The sequence below is a fragment of the Trachemys scripta genome, chromosome 9, assembly GCF_013100865.1.
Source record: "Trachemys scripta elegans isolate TJP31775 chromosome 9, CAS_Tse_1.0, whole genome shotgun sequence".
In the NCBI taxonomy this organism is placed as follows: domain Eukaryota; kingdom Metazoa; phylum Chordata; order Testudines; family Emydidae; genus Trachemys; species Trachemys scripta.
Window position 1 is genome coordinate 77,460,204 of NC_048306.1, and position 24,264 is coordinate 77,484,467.

At 41.5% G+C, this 24,264-nt stretch overlaps 1 protein-coding gene across 1 annotated transcript in view; it reads left to right on the forward strand.

Moving 5' to 3' along the window:
* MED12L (mediator complex subunit 12L) overlaps nt 1–24,264 on the forward strand; it is a 317,383-nt gene that overhangs the window by 135,635 nt on the left and 157,484 nt on the right. The window lies entirely within an intron of this gene.

The window sequence follows — 24,264 nt, forward strand, 5'->3', positions numbered from 1 at the left end:
TCCCCCCCCCCAAGATTTGAAAGTATTTTGTCCCCTTATTGGTCCTTTAGGTTAGATGCCAGCCAGGTTACCTGAGCTTCTTAACCTTTTACAGGGAAAAGGATTTTGGAGTTTTTGGCCAGGAGGGATTTTATAGTACTGTACACAGGACAGCTCTTACCTTCCCTTTATAGTTATGACACGCCCCCCAAATCACAGATAGTGTTGGATGTTTGGTTTCACACTGGCTGTGATTTTTTTCTGGAGTTTTAGGAGAAAACAGAGTTAATAAGACACATGTAACTTTAGACATACTACTGATTATATAAAAACTAACAATATGTTTTATTTTAAGAACAATTATTAACCAGTTAACTTTGGGAAACTTTTCCGGGAGAGTGCATTAGCCACTTTGCTAGAAGCTTTTGAAATGTGTTGTATTTTAAAATTAAAATTTTGGAGAGCTAAACTTCACCGAAGAAGTTTTTTGTTATTTTCCTTGGCGGTATGAAGCCACTGTAGCGCAGCATAGTTTGTTTGTAGTTGGAAACGCTGTTCCCAAACATATGGGCGTAGCTTTTTTAGCGCATACACAATGGCGTAGCATTCCTTTTTGTTGATTGACCAGTGGCTTTTCCTTTTACACAGTTTTTTACTGAGAAACACGACAGGATGGAATTTTTGATTTGGTCCTTTTTGCATTAAAACTGCTTCCATGCTTTGCTTAGACGCATCTGTGGTTACTAGGAACGGTTTGTTAAAGTTTGGGGCCCTTAGCACAGGGTCAGACATGAGTGTTGCCTTAAGCTGGTTAAAGGCCTTTTGACACTTATCAGTTTACTGAACTGCATTTGGCTGTTTTTTTTTTGGTTAGGTCTGTCAGCGGGGCGGCGATTTGGCTGTAGTGCGGTACAAATCGCCTATAATATCCAGCCAAGCCTAAGAAGGATTGGACCTGTTTTTTAGACTTTGGAACCGGCCACTTTTGGATAGCATCCACTTTGGCCTGTAGGGGATTTATAGTTTTTCGACCCACCTGGTGCCCCAGGTAAGTTACTTTGTTTTGGCCTATTTGACACTTTTTAGCCTTAACTGTTAGTCCTGCCTGCTGGATGCGCTTGAAGACTTTTTTCAGGTGCTCCATGTGCTCTGCCCATGAATTAGAAAAAATGTCCACATTATTGAGGTAGGCAACTGCAGATTTTTCCAATCCCGCTAGGAGACCATTTACAAGTTTTTGGAAGGTGGCGGGTGCATTTTGCAACCCGAAAGGGAGTACAGTGAATTTATACACCCCTGCCTGGGTGACGAAGGCTGACCTTTCCTTAGCGGGTTTATCTAGTGGTACTTGCCAGTACCCCTTGGTTAAGTTTAAAGTAGAGATGAATTGGGCATGTCCCAATTTCTTTAATAGCTCATCTGTGCGTGGCATTGGATAGTTGTTAGGCCAAGTTACAGCATTTAGCTTAAGGTAGTTCATGCAAAAGCGTATTTTCCCATCTGGTTTGGGAACTAGAACCACTGGAGATGCCCATGCACTATTAGAGGGGTGGATTATACCCATTTGTAGCATGTTCTGGATTTTCCTTTGTATAGCAGTTTTGGCATGAGGTGACTCCCGGTAGGGTGGGGTTCTAATTGGGTGAGCATTACCTGTGTCAATGGAGTGGTATGCCCGTTCAGTCCGTTCTGGAGTGGCTGAGAAAATTGGTGCAAAGCTTGTGCACAGCTCCTTGATCTGCTGTTGCTGCAGACGTCCAAGGGTCGTGGAGAGGTTCACCTCTTCCACGCCACCATTCTTTTTTCCTTCGTAGTAGACACCTTTAGGCCACTTCGCGTTATTTGTTTTCTGGGCTGTAAACTGGCAAACGTTTAATTCTCTGGAATAAAAGAGAGTTAACATGGTATACCTTAGGCTTTATGTTGGAGGTGGGGGAGGCTATGAGATAGTTAACAGCTCCTAGGCGCTCCTGGACCGTGAATGGTCCTTTCCATGACGCTTTTATTTTATGGGCCTGGAGCGCCTTTAAGACCATGACTTGGTCTCCTTCTTTGAAGGACCGTTCTTTGGAATGTTTATTATACCAGGCCTTTTGCTCTTCCTGAGCATCCTTAAGGTTTTCTTTAGCAAGGGCTAAAGAGTGTCGGAGGGTGCTTTGTAGGTTGCTTACAAAGTCTAGAATGTTAGTTTCTGGAGAAGGCTCCATTGCTGCTTTACCAACTGTAATGGCCCCTTAACCTTGCGGCCATACGCAAGTTTAAATGGTGAAAACCCTAAACTGGGATGTGGTACAGCCCTATAGGCAAAAAGCAACTGCTGCAACACTAGGTCCCAATCATCGGAGTGTTCATTTACGAATTTACGTATTATGGCCCCCAAAGTTTTATTAAACCTCTCCACCAGGCCATTGGTTTCATGGTGGTAAGGGGTGGCAACCAAGTGATTCACCCCATGAGTTTTCCACAGGTTTTCCATGGTCCCTGCCAGGAAATTAGTTCCCGAATTTGTAAGGATGTCGGCGGGCCAACCTACTCTGGCAAAAATGTCTGTTAATGCCTCGCACACACTTTTAGCCCTGGTGTTGCTTAAGGGTACTGCTTCTGGCCATTGGGTAGCAAAATCCATGAAAGTTAGTACGTACTGCTTTCCTCTGGGTGTCTTCTTTGGGAAAGGACCCAGAATATTTACAGCTACTCGCTGAAATGGGACCTCAATTATGGGTAGTGGCTGGAAGGGGCTTTAACCTGGTCTTGGGGCTTTCCCACTCGTTGGCACACCTCACAAGACCGGACATAATTAGCAACGTCCTTGCCCATTTCCTCCCAGTGGAAGGACTTCCCCAACTGGTCTTTGGTTCTGTGCACCCCAGAATGGCCACTGGGATGATCATGGGCTAAGCTCAAGAGCTTTACCCGATACTTAGTGGGAACTACCAACTGTTTTTGAGGATGCCAGTCTTTCTGGTGCCCACCAGAAAGAGTCTCCTTGTATAAAAGTCCTTGTTCTACAACAAACCGGGATCGGTTAGAAGAGATGAGAGGCGGTGGGGTGCTCCACGCCGCCGCCCAAGCTTTCTGAAGGCTGTCATTTGCTTCCTGCTCGGCCTGGAACTGTTCCCTTGATGCTGGAGACATCAGTTCCTCCTTGGACTGTGGACTGGGGCTTGGTCCCTCTGGAAGCGATGCAGGTGCTGGGGCTGTTTCCATTGACTGTGAACCACTGTCCGCTGGTGCACTATGTGGTATCTCAGGCTCTGGCTGAGCCTCTTGGGTAGGGTTATCTGCTGCTTCTGCCAGGTCAGGCTCGCTGGTGCCCTCTGGCATTGGAGTTGTAGATGGGTTTGCAAGCGCTGGACTCAGTGCTGGCAATGGTTCTGGTGCTGGTTGCGTTGCCAGTTCCGGTTCTGGGACTGGTTTTGGCTGGGTCTCTGGGATTGGATCCACTATGGCTGTTGCAGTCGTTGGCAGGGGATCCGGTTCCACCACCGTTGTTTGGGTCTCTGGTAACACAGACGGGGCCCTGGTGGACGGCTTAGGAACAGGGATCAGGGGGTGAAAGCTTGCTTAGCCTTTGCTACTTTCAGTTTATGCTTTCTTTCTTTTTTTCTCTCCTCCATTTTTTTTTAGCTTTATTTTTTTTTTTTAGCTTCATTTCTATTTTGTGGGCCTCCTCTTTGGCTTTTTCTTCTTTCTTTCTGCTGTGTTTTGAGTTTTGTTAATTGAAGCAGTCTCTGATGTATTCTTTTATTTTCTTCTGCTTTTAGTTTCGCCAGTTCTATTTTTTTAGCTACTTTTTTGGTAGTCATTTTTTTTGTTTTCTTGTGCTCAGTCACCCCCTCTGCAGTTGACTGAAATTGGGAAGCTCTCAGCTCTGGCTGCTGCTGAGTTAACAGAGACTTTCTAACTAGCTACTCCCGAGGATGTAAAAAGAAAAAAAAACAATTCAGCTTGTAAATTCCTTTTACCCTGTCGTTTGTTTGCTCATTTGAACACTTCTCTTAACAAAGAACCTTGTTAAAAAAACTTAACACCTCTGCCTTCAGGCAAGGAGAGATAAGATATGCATTTATCTCCAGCTCTGCTTTCCAAGCAGCTAGAAGGAAAAAAAAATCTCACTGGCTTTTGGGTTTAAAATGATCCCACCCCTGCCACCATGTCAAGGCTGTATCCCCACTTTGAACTTTAGGGTACAAATGTAGGGGCCTGCATGAAAACTTCTAAGCTTAACTACCAGCTTAGCCCTGGTCCGCTGCTACCATTTTCAATGGATTTCCTCCCTGGGAAGCCTTGGAAAAGCTTTACCAATTTCCTGGTGAATACAGATCCAACCTCCTTGGATCTTAAAACAAGGAAAAATTAATTAGGTTCTTAAAAAGAGGCTTTTAATTAAAGAAAAAGGTAAAAATTATTTTTGTAAAATCAGTATGGAAATTAACCTTACAGGGTAATCAAACTTAAAGAGCTCAGAGGACTCCCCTCTAGTTTTAGGTTTAAAGTACAGCAAACAAAGATAAACACTCTAGTAAAAGGTACATTTACAAGTTGAGAAAACAAAGGAAAACTAACACGCCTTGCCTGGCTATTTACTTACAAGTTTGAAATAGGAGAGACTTGTTTAGAAAGATGTGGAGAACCTGGATTGATGTTTGGTTTCTTTCAGTCCCGAGAGCGAACGCACTTCCAAACAAAGAACACAAACAAAAGCCTTTCCCCACACCCCCCCCCCTCCCAAGATTTGAAAGTAATTTTGTCCCCTTATTGGTCCTCTAGGTTAGATGCCAGCCAGGTTACCTGAGCTTCTTAACCCTTTACAGGGAAAAGGATTTTGGAGTTTTTGGCCAGGAGGGATTTTATAGTACTGTACACAGGACAGCTGTTACCCTTCCCTTTATAGTTATGACAATGTGCCATGTTAATTTTATTTCATTCTAGTTTTTTAATCAAAATGTTGCAAGCTACCAAGTCAAATGCCTTACAGAAATCTAAGTATATGACATCAACAACATTACTTTTATCAATCAAACTTGTAATCTCATGGGAAAAAATCAGGTTAATTTGACAGGATCTGTTTTCTATAAAATAGATATGTCAGTGGTGACCAGTTACTTAGCAAAATGAATATTAATAATGGGGGGCGGGTGAAGGAAAAACTGTACTCAAAGAGTAGTTACAAATGTTTCACTGTCAAACTGGGGGAGCATATTTAGTGGGGTGTCACAGGGGTCAGTCCTGTGTCTAATACAATATTTTTATTTATGACTTGGATACAGGGCCGGCTCTGGCTTTTTGGCCACCCCAAGCAAAAACAAAAAAAAAACAAAAAAAAAAAACGGGGCGGCCAGAATGGCAACAAAAAAAAACCTGTGGCGTGGCTGGAGCCAGGGTGCAGGGGGACTCCCTGCGCTGCAGATGTGCCCTGGCTAGCGGGGGAAGGGTGAGAGAGCGGGGGGGGAGAGAGAGAGAGAGAGAAGGGTGGCAACCAGGGCTTCAGCGGGGCGCTGCCACGCGGCCCCACCGCCTGCTGGGAGGGCTCTGCGCTGCTCTGGTCGGCGGGGAGGGAAGGACACGGGCTGCCCTGCCGGCCTTGCTGCAGGGCGCTCCCGTCCTCTGCGCCGCCACCCCCTACAGGGCGGCCGGAGCGGAACACCAAAAAAAAAAAAAAAAAAAAAAAGTGGCCGTGCTGCCCTAGGATTGGGTGCAATGCCGCCTCCTACAAGCTGCCGCCCCAAGCACCAGCTTGCTCGGCTTGTGCCTGGAGCTGGCCCTGCTTGTATAACAGAGTGGAGAGTGTGCTTATAAAATTTGTGTATAACAAAATAGTGTGCATGGGAGGGGTTGCTATAACTTCAGAGGGCAGGATAAGGATTCAAAATGACCTTGACAAATTGGAGATTTGGTCTGAAAAAACAACATGAAATTCAGTAAAGATAAGTGCATAGTACTACACTTAGGAAGGAAAAATCAAATGCACATCTACAAAATGGGAAACAACTGGCTAGGCAGTAGTACTGCTGAAAAGGATCTGGTGGTTATTGTGCATTACAAATTGAATATGAGCCAACAATGTGTGGCAGTTACAAAACAGGCTAATGTCATACTGGAATGTATAACAGGAGTGTTGTATGTAAGACACCGGAGGTAACTGAGACTGGTGAAGCCTGTTTGAGTACTGCATCTGGTCCTGTGTCTAGTACACTTTAAGAAAGATGTGGACAAACTGGGGAGAGTTCTGAGGAGAACAACAAAAAAAAAAAGATAAACCTGACTTATGAGGAAGGTTTAAAAACAAACAAACCTGGGCATGTTTTGTCTTGAGAAAAAGAAGACAGAGGTTGGACTTGATAAGTCTTCAAGTATGTTAAGATCTGTTATAAAGAGTTAGAATGGCGATCAGTTGTTTTCCATGTCCACAGAAGGTAGGACAAGAAATTGGGCTTAATCTGCAGCAAGGAAGATTTAAATTAGTGTTTAAGAAAAACTTTCTAACTACAAGGATAATTAAGGACTGGAATAGCTTCCGAGGGAGTTGTGGAATCCCTGTCATTGGAGATTTTCAAGGACAGGTTAGACAAATACCTGCTGAGGGATGATCTAGGTATACTTGATCTTGTCTCAGCATGGAAGGCTTGGCTAGATGACGTCTCAAGATCCCTTCCAGCTCTACATTTCTATGATTCTGTCTTAGGGCAGTGGCTCTCAAACTTTTGTACTGGTGACCCCTTTCACATAGCAAGCCTCTGAATGCGACCCCCCCTTATAAATTAAAAACACTTTTTTATATATTTAACACCATTATAAATGCTGGAGGCAAAGCAGGGTTTGGGGTGGAGGTTGACAGCTCGCAACCTCCCATGTAATAACCTCGTGACCCCCTGGGGGGTCCCGACCCCCAGTTTGAGAACCCCTGGTCTTAGGGGGTGTGACTCCCACGGTTTGTTACTGTGGTTCTTTTACATACCTTAGGAGACCTTGATGAAAATCGACCAAAATAATCACAGTTATTAACCATGCCTGCTATTATTACACTGGTCTACAATGTTTGAGAAGTCGTCTGCTTCAGAGATAAAATGTGCTATTTATTATGTATTTTGATGTGCTGAATTCAAATATGACAATTAAAACAACTGATTGGATACTGTTTCTAAGATATTTAAGTTTTTACATTTTATGTCTAAAACTCTACTATCTACACAATATACATAGACATAAATTGTAAACCTAGGTCTTTTCATGTGTTTATGGTGGCTTTACATGATAATATTTCACCTGTCCTGTTTATGTAACACTTTAGAAATCAGCTAATGGGTTATATAAATAAAATTTATTATGAAACAAAAGGCAAAAAACTATTATGTACATAGTTTAGTCCTATTCAGTGTCTACTTGGCGCTTCTTGGCTTGTCTCCTGTATTTATTAAATGGAGTATCTCTTGACACTGTCCAGGAATAGTCTGCAAGCACTGATGGGCTCCATTTGCCCCGATAGCGCTTCTCCATTGTTGCAATGTCCTGGTGAAATCGCTCGCCGTGCTCGTCGCTCACTGCTCCGCAGTTCGGTGGAAAAAGTCTAGATGAGAGTGCAAAAAATGTATCTTTAGTGACATGTTGCAGCCAAGGCTTCTGTATGCCTTGAGGCGGTTTTCCACTAACAACCTGTACTTGTCTGCCTTATTGTTTCCGAGAAAATGTATTGCCACTAACTGGAAGGCTTTCCATGCCGTCTTTTCCTTGCCATGCAGTGCATGGTCAAATGCATCATCTCGAAGAAGTTCACGAATCTGAGTACCAACAAAGACACCTTCCTTTATCTTATGTAACCCTTCTGCCCATCTAAGTTGGCAGCAACAAGGGCCGGGTTCTGTATCTAGGGGTTCCGCTTCAATAACGCAATGAAAAACCGGCTCGAGCCCCCACCCAGTGACCTGGGACAATTACATACCACCCCCTGGGTGCCTCTAAGAGGCAATACTTCCCCTCTCGCAAGCACGGAGTCTGAGTTTAACAGAAAATGTTTAATAACATGAGGTAAACGACATCAGCATTAAATTGGAAAAACACCACAAACAGGATTCATAACACAACCCATGAGCAAAAAAAAACCCACCCCAGCAAGTTGGGCTGTGTCCTTTCCCTTGGGTTCTTGAAACCAGCAACCCAAGGATCACCAAAGTCCCAAAAGTCCAACAACCCCCCAAAGTCTCTGTCCCTGGTCAGTGCAGCCCCAGAGTTTGGGGAGGGGGGGCACACAGGGCGTTAAGGGGCACCTTACGTGATCCGAGGCCGACGGGGTTCCGCCGCAGCCTTCACCACGAGCCGCTCCACTCCACCAGCTGTCCCATGAGCTGCTCCTGCCGTCCCACGAACTGCTCTGGCAGCTGCTCCACTCTGCTCACTGACCTGTGAGCCTCTCAGCTCTGCTCCACTTCAGCCGTCCCTTGGGCCGCTCCCACAAGGCTCCGCTCTGCTAGCTGCTCCTCCAGCCACTCCGCTCCGCTCACCGACCTGTGAGTCGCTCAGCTCCACTCTGCTAGCTGCTCCGCCAGCCGCTTAGCATTATAGCTTCAGGCTCCCCCACTAGTTAACACAGCCTCAGTGATCTCAGCTCTTTTGTGATTTCAGCTCTTAGCAATTTCAGCTCATAGTAGGGGAGCCCCAGTGCTAGTGCACCATTGGCCCAAAGTGAATTCAGTTCAGCAGTCTGTAACTAGACTTCTAATAGAATCAAAGTTAGCTCTGATATTCAACAGTGGAGAGAGGAGGTAGCGCAATTGGTGTTTCAACCCCTCAGAGAAGGCCCATACCATTAGGTACAAATACCTGTCCCCATCCTCTCTCTATTCACTGGGTTTTGTAACCCATGCCCCTTGTCAAGCAAGTGCTACTTAGGTAATGGTGAAGGACTCACTCAGTCCTTCTGTCATACAACAGGTTCCCTGCCCTTGATTCACAGAATCAGGGTAACAAAACTTTATTCTTCCTGCCCCAATAATAAAGAAACTGGGGATCCCACACCAGCCAAAGTAACCACTTTGAGTTGCTGTTCTTTCATGCCAGGCAAGTGGGTGTGCCTATGTAAACAAGATCAGCCCCTGGAGTTCTTTTCCACACTCGCCATAATTCACCACCAGATGTCAGGGTAGAGCTCATCCTGACTCTGCTTACACTTAGCTTCACTTAACCTTGGAAATTTTCCACGGAGGTACTTGAAAGCTGCTTGTGTTTTGTCAATGGCCTTGACAAAGTTCTTCATCAGACCCAGCTTGATGTGTAAGGGTGGTAACAAAATCTTCCTTGATTCAACAAGTGGTGGATGCTGAACACTTTTCCTCCCAGGCTCCAATGACTGTCGGAGTGGCCAATCTTTCTTGATGTAGTGGGAATCTCTTGCATGACTATCCCATTCGCAGAGAAAACAGCAGTACTTTGTGTATCCTGTCTGCAGACCAAGCAAGAGAGCAACAACCTTCAAATCGCCACAAAGCTGCCACTGAAGTTGGTCATAGTTTATGCACCTCAAAAGTTGTTTCATGTTGTCATAGGTTTCCCTCATATGGACTGCATGACCAACTGGAATTGATGGCAAAACATTGCCATTATGCAGTAAAACAGCTTTAAGACTCGTCTTCGATGAATCTGTGATGGGTTGGATCACAGAAACCCCCCTGGGAGCTGCCAGCCGATGTGCAAAGACTACCCCTGCTTTTGTTTTCCCTGCCAGCTCAGGACTCCAGCACCCTGTCTTGCTGAGCCAGACACTCCCGTCTGGCTCCAGACACAGACCCAGGGTCTGAATCACTTGTCCCAAAGCTGCAAGTTTACCTGAAAACAGCTCACAGTAGCGTGCTTGTCTTTAGCACTCAGATGCCCAACTCCCAATGGGGTCTAAACCCAAATAAATCCATTTTACCCTGCATAAAGCTTATGCAGGGCAAACTCAGAAATTGTTCGCCCTCTATAACACTGATAGAGGGATATGCACTGTTGTTTGTTCCCTCAGGTATTAATACATACTCTGAGTAAATTACTAAATAAAAAGTGATTTTATTAAATACAGACAGTAGGATTTAAGTGGTTCCAAGTAGTAACAGACAGAACAAAGTAAGTCACCAAGCAAAATAAAATAAAATGCTCAAATCTATGCCTAATCAAACTGAATACAGATAATCTCACCATCAGAGATGCTTCAGTAAGTTTTTCTCAGACTGGACACCTTCCAGGCCTGGGCCCAATTCTTTCCCCTGGTACAGCTCTTGTTGCAGCTCAGGTGATAGCTAGGGGATTTTTCATGATGGCTCCTCTCTCCTTGTTCTCTTCCACCCCTTTTTATATCTTTTGCATAAGGCAGGAACCCTTTGTCCCTCTGGGTTTCCAGCCCCCCTCACTGGAAAAGCACCAGGTTAAAGATGGATTCCAGTTCAGGTGACATGATCACATGTCACTGCAAGACTTCATTACTCACTTGCCAGCACAGACATATACAGGAAGACTCACAGGTAAATACAGCCATCTGCAGACAATGGGAGTCATCAAGATTCCAAACCATCCTTAATGGCCCACACTTTACATAATTACAATAGGCCCTCAGAGTTATATTTTATATTTCTAGTTTTAGATACAAGAGTGGTACATTTATACAAATCAGATGATCGCACTCAGTAGATTATGAGCTTTGTAATGATACCTTACAAGAGACCTTTTGCATGAAGCATATCCCAGTTACATTACATTCACTTATATTTTTATAAAACCATATAGACTGCACAACATCACAGAATCAATGAACAGTCTCCACTCAGCTGGATCGTGAACGATGTTGAGGGCTGCCATCACACCATCGATGATGTTGCAGGCTACAAGATCACCTTCCATGAAGAAGAATGGGACCAAGATCCTTTTGATGATCACGGAACATGGAAACCCTAACGTCACCTGCCAGGAGATTCCACTGCTGTAGTGTGGAGCCCAACAGCTCTGCCTTACTCTTGGGTAGTTCCAAATCCCTGACAAGGTCATTCAGTTCACCTTGTGTTATGAGGTGTGGTTCAGAGGAGGAGGATGGGAGAAAATGTGGGTCCTGTGACATTGATGGTTCAGGACCAGAAGTTTCATTCTCTTCCTCTTCCTTGTCTGACTCAAGTGAGAATTATTCTGGTGCATCAGGAACCGGAAGTCCTTCTCCGTGGGGTACTGGGCGTATAGCTGATGGAATGTTTGGATAATGCACAGTCCACTTTTTCTTCTTTGACACACCTTTCCCAACTGAAGGCACCATGCAGAAGTAACAATTGCTGGTAGGATCTGTTGGCTCTCTCCAAATCATTGGCACTACAAAAGGCATAGATTTCCTTTTCCTGTTCAACCACTGGCGAAGATTTGTTGCGCAAGTGTTGCAGCATATGTGTGGGGCCCACCTCTTGTCCTGATCTCCAATTTTGCAGCCAAAATAAAGGTGATAGGCTTTCTTAACCATAGTGGTTATACTTGCATTACAAAAGTGCAAAGTCACTTCACCGCAAACATAGCAGAAGTTATCTGCACTGTTCACACAAGTATGAGGCATCTCTGCTCACTTTGGCTAAATAGAAATGTGTCCCTTTGCAAAATCAAACACTGACAAATAAGAGAGCATGACACTGTATGATTTCTAGAGCTGACTGTGACGGGTTGGATCACAGAAACCCCCTTGGGAGCTGCCACCCGATGTGCAAAGACTACCCCTGCTTCTGTTTTCCCTGCCAGCTCAGGACTCCAGCACCCTGTCTTGCTGAGCCAGACACTCCCGTCTGGCTCCAGACACAGACCCAGGGTCGGAATCACTTGTCCCAAAGCTGCAAGTTTACCTGAAAACAGCTCACAGTAGTGTGCTTGTCTTTAGCACTCAGATGCCCAACTCCCAATGGGGTCTAAACCCAAATAAATCCATTTTACCCTGCATAAAGCTTATGCAGGGCAAACTCAGAAACTGTTCATCCTCTATAACACTGATAGAGAGATATGCACAGTTGTTTGCTCTCCCAGGTATTAATACATACTCTGAGTAAATTACTAAATAAAAAGTGTTTTATTAAATACAGACAGTAGGATTTAAGTGGTTCCAAGTAGTAACAGACAGAACAAAGTAAGTCACCAAGCAAAATAAAATAAAATGCTCAAATCTATGCCTAATCAAACTGAATACAGATAATCTCACCCTCAGAGATGCTTCAGTAAGTTTTTTCTCAGACTGGACACCTTCCAGGCCTGGGCCCAATTCTTTCCCCTGGTACAGCTCTTGTTGCAGCTCAGGTGATAGCTAGGGGATTCTTCATGATGGCTCCTCTCTCCCTTGTTCTCTTCCACCCCTTTATATATCTTTTGCATAAGGCAGGAACCCTTTGTCCCTCTGGGTTTCCACCCCCCCTCACTGGAAAAGCACCAGGTTAAAGATGGATTCCAGTTCAGGTGACATGATCACATGTCACTGCAAGACTTCATTACTCACTTGCCAGCACAGACATATACAGGAAGACTCACAGGTAAATACAGCCATCTGCAGACAATGGGAGTCATCAAGATTCCAAACCATCCTTAATGGCCCACACTTTACATAATTACAATAGGCCCTCAGAGTTATATTTCATATTTCTAGTTTTAGTTACAAGACTGGTACATTTATACAAATCGGATGATCACACTCAGTAGATTATAAACTTTGTAATGATACCTAACAAGAGACCTTTTGCATGAAGCATATTCCAGTTACATTATATTCACTTATCATATTTTTATAAAACCATATAGACTGCACATCGTCATACTGATATAGGGCAATTTGTTCAGCAGAGTGATGTAAGCTTTGTTATGATTGCATCATCCATGACTTCTAGGAATAACATGATGCAATTCATATCATGTATGACGCAATACCAGCTTCAGATTACATCATTCATTGTTTTGCCTAAAAAGCAAGTACAGTTCAAACCCAGTCATAGATTTATTCATAGATCCAGTCAAAGATGTATTTTAGTCATTTCTGGTTTAAATTGAGATCCCTTCCCTTTATAACTCACTTATCCTCCGCCATTCCCAAGTCAAGGGTCGTATATACTGACCCAATAGCATATCTTGAAAACTAGAGCCAATCAACAATTTTAAGCATCATTTTCGTTCTCAGTGACCCAGAATTAGTAAAGTTTGACTACATTTATTTCAAAAGCATTTTGGCTGTAGAGCAGTGTTATTAGAGAGAAGAAATGAAAACATTAAACAAAACAACACAAGTAACAGAATACAAGTGATAAACTAGTTACTTCTGTTAAATCTCTTTGGTATGTCTTTTTATGGAGAGCTTTGAGCCTGGACTACCTCTGATGCATTCTTTGGTCCTTCCTTGAGTTCAGGGGACTGGACTAGATGACCTCCTGCAGTCCCTTCCAGTTCTATGATTCTCTTATTCTAAGTTTAAACCATGTTAGCAGCAATTCCTAAAAGGAAATTTGAATTTCTCTATTGCCAGGTGTTCTTCATAGCAAGTATCTCCAGGTTATTATATAATCCTCCCTTAGGGGATATCTCCGCTTTATGTGCTACAGACACTGTTACTGGTATTCTGCTTTACCTGTTGCCCATCTGCATCTCACAAAGGATGTCTTCCAAAGTATAGTTAACGTTGTATTTTCCTCAGCCAGAAAAGGGCTCATGTATACCCATTCTCAGATGACCTGGTCATTGGAGCACACTGCCCTGGAAAAGGCCTCCAATTGTCTCATAGCCCAGATTGTATTCTGGAACAGCATGGATTAGTCAGCACCACTAGGAGCTCAATGGCTCCACACAGTCTGTTATTTTTAGGACTCATCATGGATCTCAATCTCCACAGAAGTTTATTTCTACTGGAGGACAGGATTCAGAAGCTGATGGGCACAAGGTTTGCTCTCCAGTCATGCCTATCAGCGGTCTGAGGGCTTGGATCAGAACATTGGTCGCTTGCATTAGCATACTGTTTTGAGTGAAGTTCCACATGTGTCTTTTCCAGCAGTTTCTAAATGTCTAGGACTCATCATCCTGGCACTCCCTTGTCCTGTTGGGAAGGGGTACTTAGAAGGTCACAGACTGTCAGAATTGGAGAAGTTTAGTGAAGAAAATCTTAACCATCTCGAAGAACAGGGAAGCTCATTTAGGGAACAAACTAATCCAAAGTTAATGGAAGAACAGACCTCCAACAAAGTGTCAGTTGGCCCAAACTCGGAGCATACAGCTATGTCCTAAGAGCTTTAACTCAAATCCTAATCAGAGAGATGTAAAGGGTGATGTTTTACAATAATTTGGCAGTGGCTTTTATCAACAAGCAAGTGGATACCAGATCCTCAGCCATCATACGATCATCTAATCTTCTCTGTTCCTGGACAAAGAAGGAGAGAGAAGAATGTAATGTATATGTGCAGTTGATGACCTATGTATATGTGGGGGCTGATAACATTTCCTGTAAATATTGCCCAACACTTCCCATAAAGGACCCTGCTTTTCAGTTTCTTAGAACTTTGTCAAAGTTCAAACACTTGAGCTGAGATTTTCCATGCCAGATACTGCATCAGGATGATTTTTTTGTCTTTGTTTTTTTTCTCCAAAAATGTCAGCCAAAATGGTTCAGCCGTTTCTGAGAACGAGGCTAGGGAAAATATCTTGATTTACTCATATTAGAAATATTCTAGTGTCTTTTTCTTTGAAGAACTCTAGTGTACCTGTTCTTTGGAACAGGGACTTGAAATTTGGCAGGAGGATGGCCTTTGTGTTAGGAAGATGCTTCTTGGCATCCCTGTGAAAATCTGCCCAAATTTGGCTGGGTTATAAATCTTTGAAAAGTCAGTTGGTACATGCTCAGTAAAAACATCTTAGATTTTTTAGCAGCTAAAATCTGTGAAGATCACAGAGCATGGTCAAGTCTCTCACAGCTCCTGTGTGTGGCTGGACTGTGCATGTTCCATCCTCACTGAGCATACCCCATGCCCTCAGAGCCTCCTGTGTGTGATTAGACTGAGTGTGCTGAATCCCCTCAGCTCCTACCTATGTTGACAGTGCATGCTCCATCTCAGAGATACTTCAGTGAAGCCAGACTTGCCCTGCAGTGGCTGTTCTGGGCTAGGGTAGGACCAGGCAACATGGAGGAGGAAGTTTGTCTGATTCAAATGTTGAGAGGACAAAAGCTGAGACAAGGAATCTGAGACTGGAAGTTTGGAGGGGGGTGACTTGAGGCCAGGGAGAGGGAAGGCAGGAACTGGCTGGGCAAGGAGGCTAGACTGGGAACTAGTGAGGGAAATGTGTGTCTGTGGAGGCAGGTAGACTGGGAGCAAGTTGGGAATGCTAAGGTTGGGTGAGGAGCTGGGGAAGGGGAGGAAACTGAGACTGGCTGAGCAAAGAGACTGGGATAAGGAGCCAAGGAAGGACAGTGGGGAAAACAGAGAATGGATGAGGAGCCCAGGGAGGGAGACTAGGTCTGGGAGCCAGTGGGAGGGAAAGGAAGAGGCAGATTGGATGTGGAGGCCAGAGGGCAAGGCAAGGAGAGTGGGACAGGGATGAAAATCTTGAGAAGTGGAGAGTGGTAATAGGCAGGCCAGGAGAATGGGACTGGGACAAGGAACCAGGGATGAGGAAGAGGCAGCACAGGGACAAGGTTGGAGGGGGTCAGGCAGAAGGGTCAAGGTTAGGGGAAATGGGCAGAGGAGTCTCTGCTCACTACTGTATGATCCTATCCAGAGCCTGGAATGGAACTCAGGATTCCTCAATCTCACCATTCCTCTGCTGTTAACAGATATCTGGCAAAACGTTTCATCCCGCTCTAGTGCTGGTCCTCATAAAAGAGAACTTACAACTGGAATCAGTTCCTCCATTAGTGTAAGTGTCAGAGGTCAGTGTGTGCATATCAATATGATTCCACGTGATGGAATTATTTTTCACTTTCTATTTTAATAAACTAGGAAATTATACACACATACATGCATTCTGTGTTAAAAGAATATAATTAAGGTTGCGGTCAAGCACTCAAAAGATGGGAAGTGCCAGAATTAAAGCTGCCCATGCAACCTTAATTCATCCCTATTCTGCATATACATTATAATGCGGTCTTTAATGATGTGATTGCATGCTTTTTTTCTCCACAGGACACCTGCCTTGCAGGAGAAATGAGGGTTGTGTAGTAGGGAAGCTATTTTCTATAAGAGCGAGAAGTTGTAAGGTATTCAGTGAATGAGACAGGCGCTGTGCCTAATAGAAAGTGCATGGAGGATTTGGGTCCTTATAAACATGGCATGATGTGGGACAGAAAAACACAAAGACATAAGACATGAGGAGATCACTATAGGAAGGTTTTGTGAAACAAGATATCTTGGAGGGGAGAGACTGGGGTAGATGTACCTGCTTGTCACTGGGAGGCCTTGCAGGTTATTCTAAGTGCCAACGGGTCACATGGAAGATGATGCAAAGCAGAGATTATAAGGAGATGTATATGTATAACATTAAAACTATAATTGTTCAGCACAGCTTAGCAGACAATTTAAACAATATTATGATTATTACTATTCAGACTGTGAAACAAAGGGTACTCCTACTGCATCTTGCCTTGTTTATTTCTATCAGAGTAGATCAGATGTTGAATAAATTAGTCAGTGGAGCTTCTTTTCCTGTTTCTGTTGCAGTCTTTGGGCATGAATCTGATCTTTGATGTGGAGCTGAGAAGTATGCTTCTTATCTTGTAAAATCAAGCCCTTGTACTTTTTTTTCAGTTATAACTCTTGTTAATATCATTATAAAGAAATGTGAAAGGTAAACACCTGTCTTTAAAGCCCAAATCTTTCTACATGATCTGCTAGCATGAACCTTTACAACAACTATGTGGGATCCAAAGGGTCCACGCTAGTCAGATCCTGTTAAAGGATCAGGCCTAAATTTCTTGTATATACCTCAGTTTCTACTAAAGTTGATCAGAATATGGAATTTCCTTCTTGTGGGAAATTCAGATATTTCAAAACTTGTCTGAGTTTTGAATCAGAATAAAAAGTTTAAATTTTTAGTGAGAAGGAAATTCTGCAATAGTTCATTCTGATACTTTAATAATGTTACAACATTATAATATATTTTATATATATGTAATATAAATAACACATGAACATAATGAAATTAATATAAAAGTCAAAATGAATGTTTTGGAATTGTAGAAATGAAATGAGAAAGCTTAAATGAATTGTTTTGCCTTTTTCCTGTCAAAACTTTTCTGAAATAGATAAAAATCTAAGTTTTATGGGAGAATATCTATGAAACTGCATTTTCCTAAGAGAAACTTGTTCTGTCAGATTTTGTCACCCAGATGTCATTTCTACATTAAAAAGGTGATTTTTTTTTTTTTTTTTTGGGTAGAGCAAAGCAAATGCATGGTGGACTATTGCCACCTTCTGATGTGCAGTTTAAGTGCACTGTATAAGATGCATTTAAACTACCAGCGCTCAGAACACTCAACAGTGGGGGCCTGTAATCTATTGATTTCTGTTTAGACTCGTGATATTTTTGTACAAACTGCTTCTACTCTAACCAATTTGCTTTAATCCCCCACTGAAATACGTATGATTGGAGAAGAGAAAATTCACATAAACATTACACAGTTTACTGAACTTGATGCAAACAAGCAGATCCCTTTTGCTCCTAGTAGCCAAATTTAGTTTGACTGCTACTTTTTTCCATTATGATGATAGTGTTTCATAAAGTTACATAGTAGCACTGCAAAAAAAAAAAAAAAAAAAAAAAAGAAGAAGACGGGCTACAGTGCCTGAATTGACAGTGTGAAATACTGCTGTTTAAGCAATTTCACACTGCAGATGGTTACTGAAGTAGTAATTACTGTAAACAATCAGCAGTGATGTTAGTAATCTCTGCCAGGTAGAGTTGGCAGAGAAAATTTTGAAATTTTCAAATGGAAAAAAGGAACAAAATTTTCTTTCAATTAGCTCTACTGCCCAGGGAATTAATTACTACTGCTGTTTTTTGTTTGTTTGTTTGTTTTTTACTTAAGGTTTGTCTTCACTACCATGCTAAATCAGCACCGCTGCCATCGATGCAGCAGTGCCGATTTACCACATCTGGTGAAGGCATGTCACGTCGATGGGAGAGCTCTCTCCTGTCGACGTAATTACTCCACCTTAATGAGAAGCAGAAGCTATGTCAGCAGGAGAACGTCTCCCGCCAACATAGTGTAGTGTAGACACCATTTTAAGTCGATGTAAGTTGTATCACTCCGGGGGGTGGTTTTTTCACACCCATAGCGACGCAACTTATGCCAGCTTAAGCAGTAGTGTAGACAAGGCCTTAGTCCTTCAGCTAAGACCATGAACTAGTAATGAAAGGCAGGTTGGTCTGGTGGATTAAGTGAAAAAAGAGTCGGTAACTTCTTAACTCTAATGCCAGGTCTGCTGCTGACTTTGTGTGCCTGCAGATAAGGTTATCGGTATTACTGTGTTGGTTTGATCATTTGTAAAATGGGAATTAAGAAATTTAGAAAAGAAAACAATATATAAAGTACCATGTCCAAACCAAAATCACTCCACCAGTTGTTTCTGCATTACAGAACAGTAGTCATGATAAAATCAATTAATTTGAAAAGAAAAATGATCCCGTTTTTCAAAACCTGTTATGCTGTCTGTCACCTGGAGTTGTAATAGCCAAATATTATCAAACTTGCTTGATTTTTCTTCATTGTCAGGGGGGAAAAGAGGGAATGTGACACAGACACATAGGTATTACCATACTGGATCAGATCAGTGCTTCATAATATCTAGTATTGTTATCTCTGATAGTAGCCAGATGCTTCAGAGGAAAATGCAAGAAATCCTGTAGTGGACAATTGTGTCCTCATAGAAGAACATTTCTTCCTAATCAAAGTTAGTGGTTGACTTTTGAGCTGAAGTATGGGGCTTTATATCCTGTTTAAATGCCAGTTCTCTGATTGGGTTAGTAAACAGTGGTACAGCATTCTGGCACCTTTTTCATGCTGGCTTCTTGAGCTCCAGAACTTAAGCTCTTTTTTTCTTTTTCTTTTTTTTGGTAAGTCTCTAGATATTTGCTGAGAGCCTCAAAAATGTGTCCTGATGTCAGTGATTTTAGTGATCTCTGCCTGCATTTGCAGAACCTGGAACAATACCTCTGAGAGGTGTACTGTTCATCTTTGTGGGTACTAACTCCTCAATGATAATTCATTAAATGTCCACACAGTTAATTCTATCATTGCTCACAAGCATGTAGGAAAGGGGGAGGATCAAATTATAGAGATTTGTACAATGTACTGTGATTAATGTCTCATTTCAGCATATTAATTGAGTGGGCTTAGGAGGTACCACTAGTGATCTTCCCCACAACAAACAAACAAACAAAGCCAATGCCAAGTTGCCTATCAGAGCATCTGAACCCTGCAAGGGAGAGCTAATAGCAAGAAGCCCAAAGGAGCCATACAAGCCTCATTGAGACAAAGCCAAGCAGTAGCCCAGCAGAGTCTGTGTGTATTCAGCCCACACAAAGTGGGAGCTGAATCCAGAAATCATATGTGATTACATTTGGAACATCTGCTCATAGTGCTGTGGGAAGCATCTCATATAAGCATAGTTTGGAAGAGTACAACTATGTTTGATTTTCCATTTTGACTCCTAAATGTAAAACTTTGGGTGTTCTCATTATCTATACAAATGTTTAATATCTTTTGAATTCTGCTAAGCTTTTGACTTCAGTCATGTCGTGACAATGAGTTCCATAGGCATTTTAATAAAAAGTATTTCCTTTTATTGCTTCTAAATTGCTTTTCAGTTCATTTGAATACTCCCTTGTCCTTGTATTATGAGAGAAGGTAAATAAAACTACCCAATTTATGTTCCCAGTACCATTATTTTGTATAAGTCTGTCAGGTCCCATTTAATTAGTCTCCTCAGTAATGTAACATTTCTGATCTTTCCACTCTCTCTCTCTCTCTCTGCTTCTAATAATTTGTGTTGCTTGTCTTTGAACTCCTATTTCTGCTAGACTGTGACCAGAACTGAACAAGGGCAAGGGTATTCCAGGAGTTTAGTTGATGACATAATATTTTTCATATTATTTTCTATCCTATTCTTTCTACTTCTGAATATTTTGTTTACTTTTTGAATTAAGATGTTTACATTGAACTATCCATAATGGCCTCTAGGTTTCTTTTGAGTGATTAGTTAATTTAGTACTCCTGGATATGAGTAGTTCAAAGGATTTTTTACAACCTTGCATCTTTTTTTTATTTTGTTTTACTTGTCAGTACTGAATTTCATCTGCCAGTGGGCAGCCCCGTAGGGTAGGCTTATCAGGTACTTCTGAAGGCCCACTCTGTTTAGTCTGTTCTTGATGAGCCAATATAACTGTGTCTATTTAATCAATTATCTAGAAAAAGAGTCAATGTGTTATATGGTATTTATTGACTTGAGTAAAGTATTCAACATCCATTCCCCATGGTATGGTATTCTTCCTGAGAAACTGAGTTTGGGCAGAATTGTTTGAAGATGGATAATACAGTTGTCTAAACAAATAAAAAGCAAATTAATTTAATGACACAGTATGCTATCATTTTGATATGGGGTATCAAATAATGCTGTGAATATCAAGCATTTTTTTTAAAAGCATAGAAAATGAACACAGATCAAACTAATTAGCATGGTAGGAAATACATGGGAAAGTCAGAGAACACTTTAGAGGACAATAAAAATTCAGCATGGACTTGATAAACTAGTGAAATGGGAGATGAGATCAATAAAATGAGATTCATGAAGGACAAATGCAGCATTGTTCATATGAGGATGAATCAATTACACAAATTTAGAATGGGAGCATACTGGCTAGTGTTGTTAGAGAGAGAGAGAACTAAAAAATCTAGGATTATGATGAGTTGTATTTCAGAATTTAACACTGATAAATTAGAGGATCCTCATAAGGGCAAAATCTAATCATGACCTTTGAGGAGAGATTAAAGAAAATTTAATTTGGATAGCCTGCAGAAAAGAGTGAAGATTTATGAAGGTCTTTGAATATGTACAAGTAGTTCACAAAAGAAGTGTGCATGTGGAGAGGAGTCCTGGTGAGGATTATTTTCAGTAATCAGCAGATATGGAACAGGAAGGAAAATTTTATTTTGAATAGAAATAAATGTGTAGATAATGAAACAAGTTTTCAAGGGAGGCGTGGAATTCCTAACAAATAACTGTCGAGATACTGAGGAAAAAATGAAGACCCTCCAAAGGAGAAGGATCTAGATATGAAGTCTCTTCCATAGCTTATAACTATGTCTGTGTGCTTTCTAAATTCCAAAAATTCTGTCATTTAAAAAACCCAAGCCCCCATTTTAAATTCCCCATTCATTCTTTACAGAGCTCATTTTATTTATGCATATATGTTTCCCCCTATGCCAAACTTGCTTCTTCTCTAGCCACAAAGTAAACTTAAGCTTATGTGTTTTGTCTCATCAGGATTATAGATTTTTACACAGCCTCTTTATCATACTCTATCTCTCAGTGATAAAATGGCACTAGCAATTTAAACATATGGGAAAAATGCAAGAGAAGCTTATAAATCAGAATATCAATAGTGTTGAAAATATATGATAAAGGACAAATTATGATAGCCACATTTTAACCCTCATTTAAGAATGTGTCTCTGAGCATTTTGTCCCAATATGCAATATAGTAATTCCTTATAACTCCCTTATAACTCTGAGATGCATTGTATACTTACCCTTTTCTGATTATTTCAAATTGTTAATTGGTAGGTAAGATCACTGCTATTTTGACTGCATTTTAAAAGTAGCTCATAGTACTTAGTATGGGGATAATATGTTAGTCAATACGTGTCATGTGGCTAAAACCCTGTACGTTGCTTTGAAAATGTACCCTTAAGAAGAGCATTGTTACTTTAGAGTGTGGACCATCTGAATTAAATGATGGACTGACCAGTTCATAAACATAAGGTTTGTTAGTGTTCATTCAAGGTAAAAAGTGCTGGCTCAAACTTTGCGTGGGGTTCAACTTAAAAGGATTCCCCACATATTTTTCATTCATCTGGAATAATTAATTAGTTAGCACCCTTCATTTTGGCACATTCTGATACACTAATTGATGCTATGTGCAGCTTCCCCCCCCAACGTCCACCAATTATCTCAGCTCTTTCTTTACACATCCACTGTTATACTATTCTGGATCACATGTATTTCACAGTTTGGAGTAATAGCCCCTGTGAAGGGACAATATGTGTATCCCATGGCACAGAGGGCATTATGGGAGCTCTTCTCCAAAAGGTGAATTTCACCTGCTTGCTTGAACGATATTATATTTTGCCTTTGCTAAAAAAATCTAGAGCTTGAAATGCATGTGTGAGTGAGCATATATCTAGACACTTGTATGCCGAAATAGATGCTGTATTCATTTTACAAGACAAAAGTATAGTAAAGAAGAGAGTGCCATCTTTTTCTGTGAATGATTTGAAAATGTAGGGTCCAATCATACATTTGTTGAGATTCTGTAGCTCTCATTGTCATCACTAGGAGTTAAGTTGTTCAGCACCTCACAGGAGCAGTTTCTTAAATTTTTGTTCATGTTGTGCTAAGCAAACACATAAGGTAACAGTGTGAAACTTATGCAACTTTTTTGTTTAGTGTTCAGATATTCATACATCAATTTTCAGTAGAAGCGATTGTTTCAGATGAATCTTTTCTTTTGCCAACCATGACTTCTTCGTTGTGTTTTTCTCAGTAAAGTCTGGGGGGATGGGTGTGGGGACAACTGGGGAAATGAAATTTTTTTTTGTATTTTTCTTTTTTTTTTAAAGTCTATTACTATAATCTTTCCTTGTTTTAAAAAAAAACACAGACACAAAATTAAGTTAGGTCATGAGTCTGAAATCCATAAATCAAGGTGAAATGAAAAGCTCTATTTGTTTGATTCAGATGGTAGGTTTGAATCTAGATAATACTGTGGCTGGCACTTGATAAATCTTGGAGAGCTAGATATATTGAAAATGGAAAAAGGTGTCTCCTCTAGATGGCGCTGTGTAACTTGTGTACTTGTATACTAAGAGGAATCCGTTGCTAAGCCTCTCATCCATTAAAAATTTAATCCTACACCTCTTGCACACATAACTGACTTTCTTAGCACTGAGCTGAAGTTATTAGTCTTCTTTCATGTGTCATACAATATAGCAGTATGTCTAGCACAGAGGGAAGTATAATATTTTTAGTTTTATTTCATTGTATGATTTGATCTGAGGCATTTAAAAAAAAAAAAAAAAAAAAAAAAGCTGGAGGCAGGAATCACACCTAGGGTATTGTACACCAGCACAGGAATTAGATAAAACCATCCCCTCCCTATATCTATTTCCCTGCTAGCTGGCTAAAAAGAATTTGACTCCTCAGCTGTACTTCGGGGGCAAAATGCTGTACTTTATTGTTTGGTGAAAATACAACATATGGAGCCTCTTGTCTGTCACCCCAGAATCCAGGCCTGATACTTTCCTATCATCTTCTTAAGATCTCAGATAGTAATGTACTTGCTGATGCTCTATCCCCCAGATGTGCCCAGGGCATGCTCCTAGTCCAGCCATCATACATATGTGCAGGCAGCCAGGATTGTGCAGGTTCTGCTCTGTTTCTGAGCTGCAATAAGTAACATATTGTCTCTAATCCCACTGACCCATCTGGCTTAGTACTAACAGTGTGAGCTGGGAATTCTCTGCTGCCCCCCTTCTTGCACCTCCCTTTAACTGGGTTAGGGTGAGATGTTGCCTTTAGTGTCTTGCTCGTTTCTACAGAGAAGAAGTGCCGAGTATAGGCAGGGATTCAATGAGAATAAAGGTTGATATTAAACATTTTCCTTCCTTCCAATTTTTAAGTGGGATAGTCAATGGAGCTAATTAAACAAATTAAATTCAAGCCAGAAGGAATAATAATACCTATGGGTTAGTGAGATTGCTCTTAGTCAGTAATTTAAGGTACATAAATGCTGTTGCTTAAGTTGCTGCTGCTTTCTGGTGGCCTAAAAAACTTCTACCTGGTGAATATTAGAGTCTGTTATCCTGGTCTTTCAGTGTAATTTTTTTTTAAATTAAGGATAGCTATTAGCAAGTTGAAGTGAATAAGAAGTAAACCACTGGTCATTACTAAATTAATATGCATATTCAGATTTTGTTTGGCTAAATATATGTCAAGCACACAGATAATCAAAAGAGTTATTTTATTATTTACATGCTTTACAAATATATTCTTGCAAA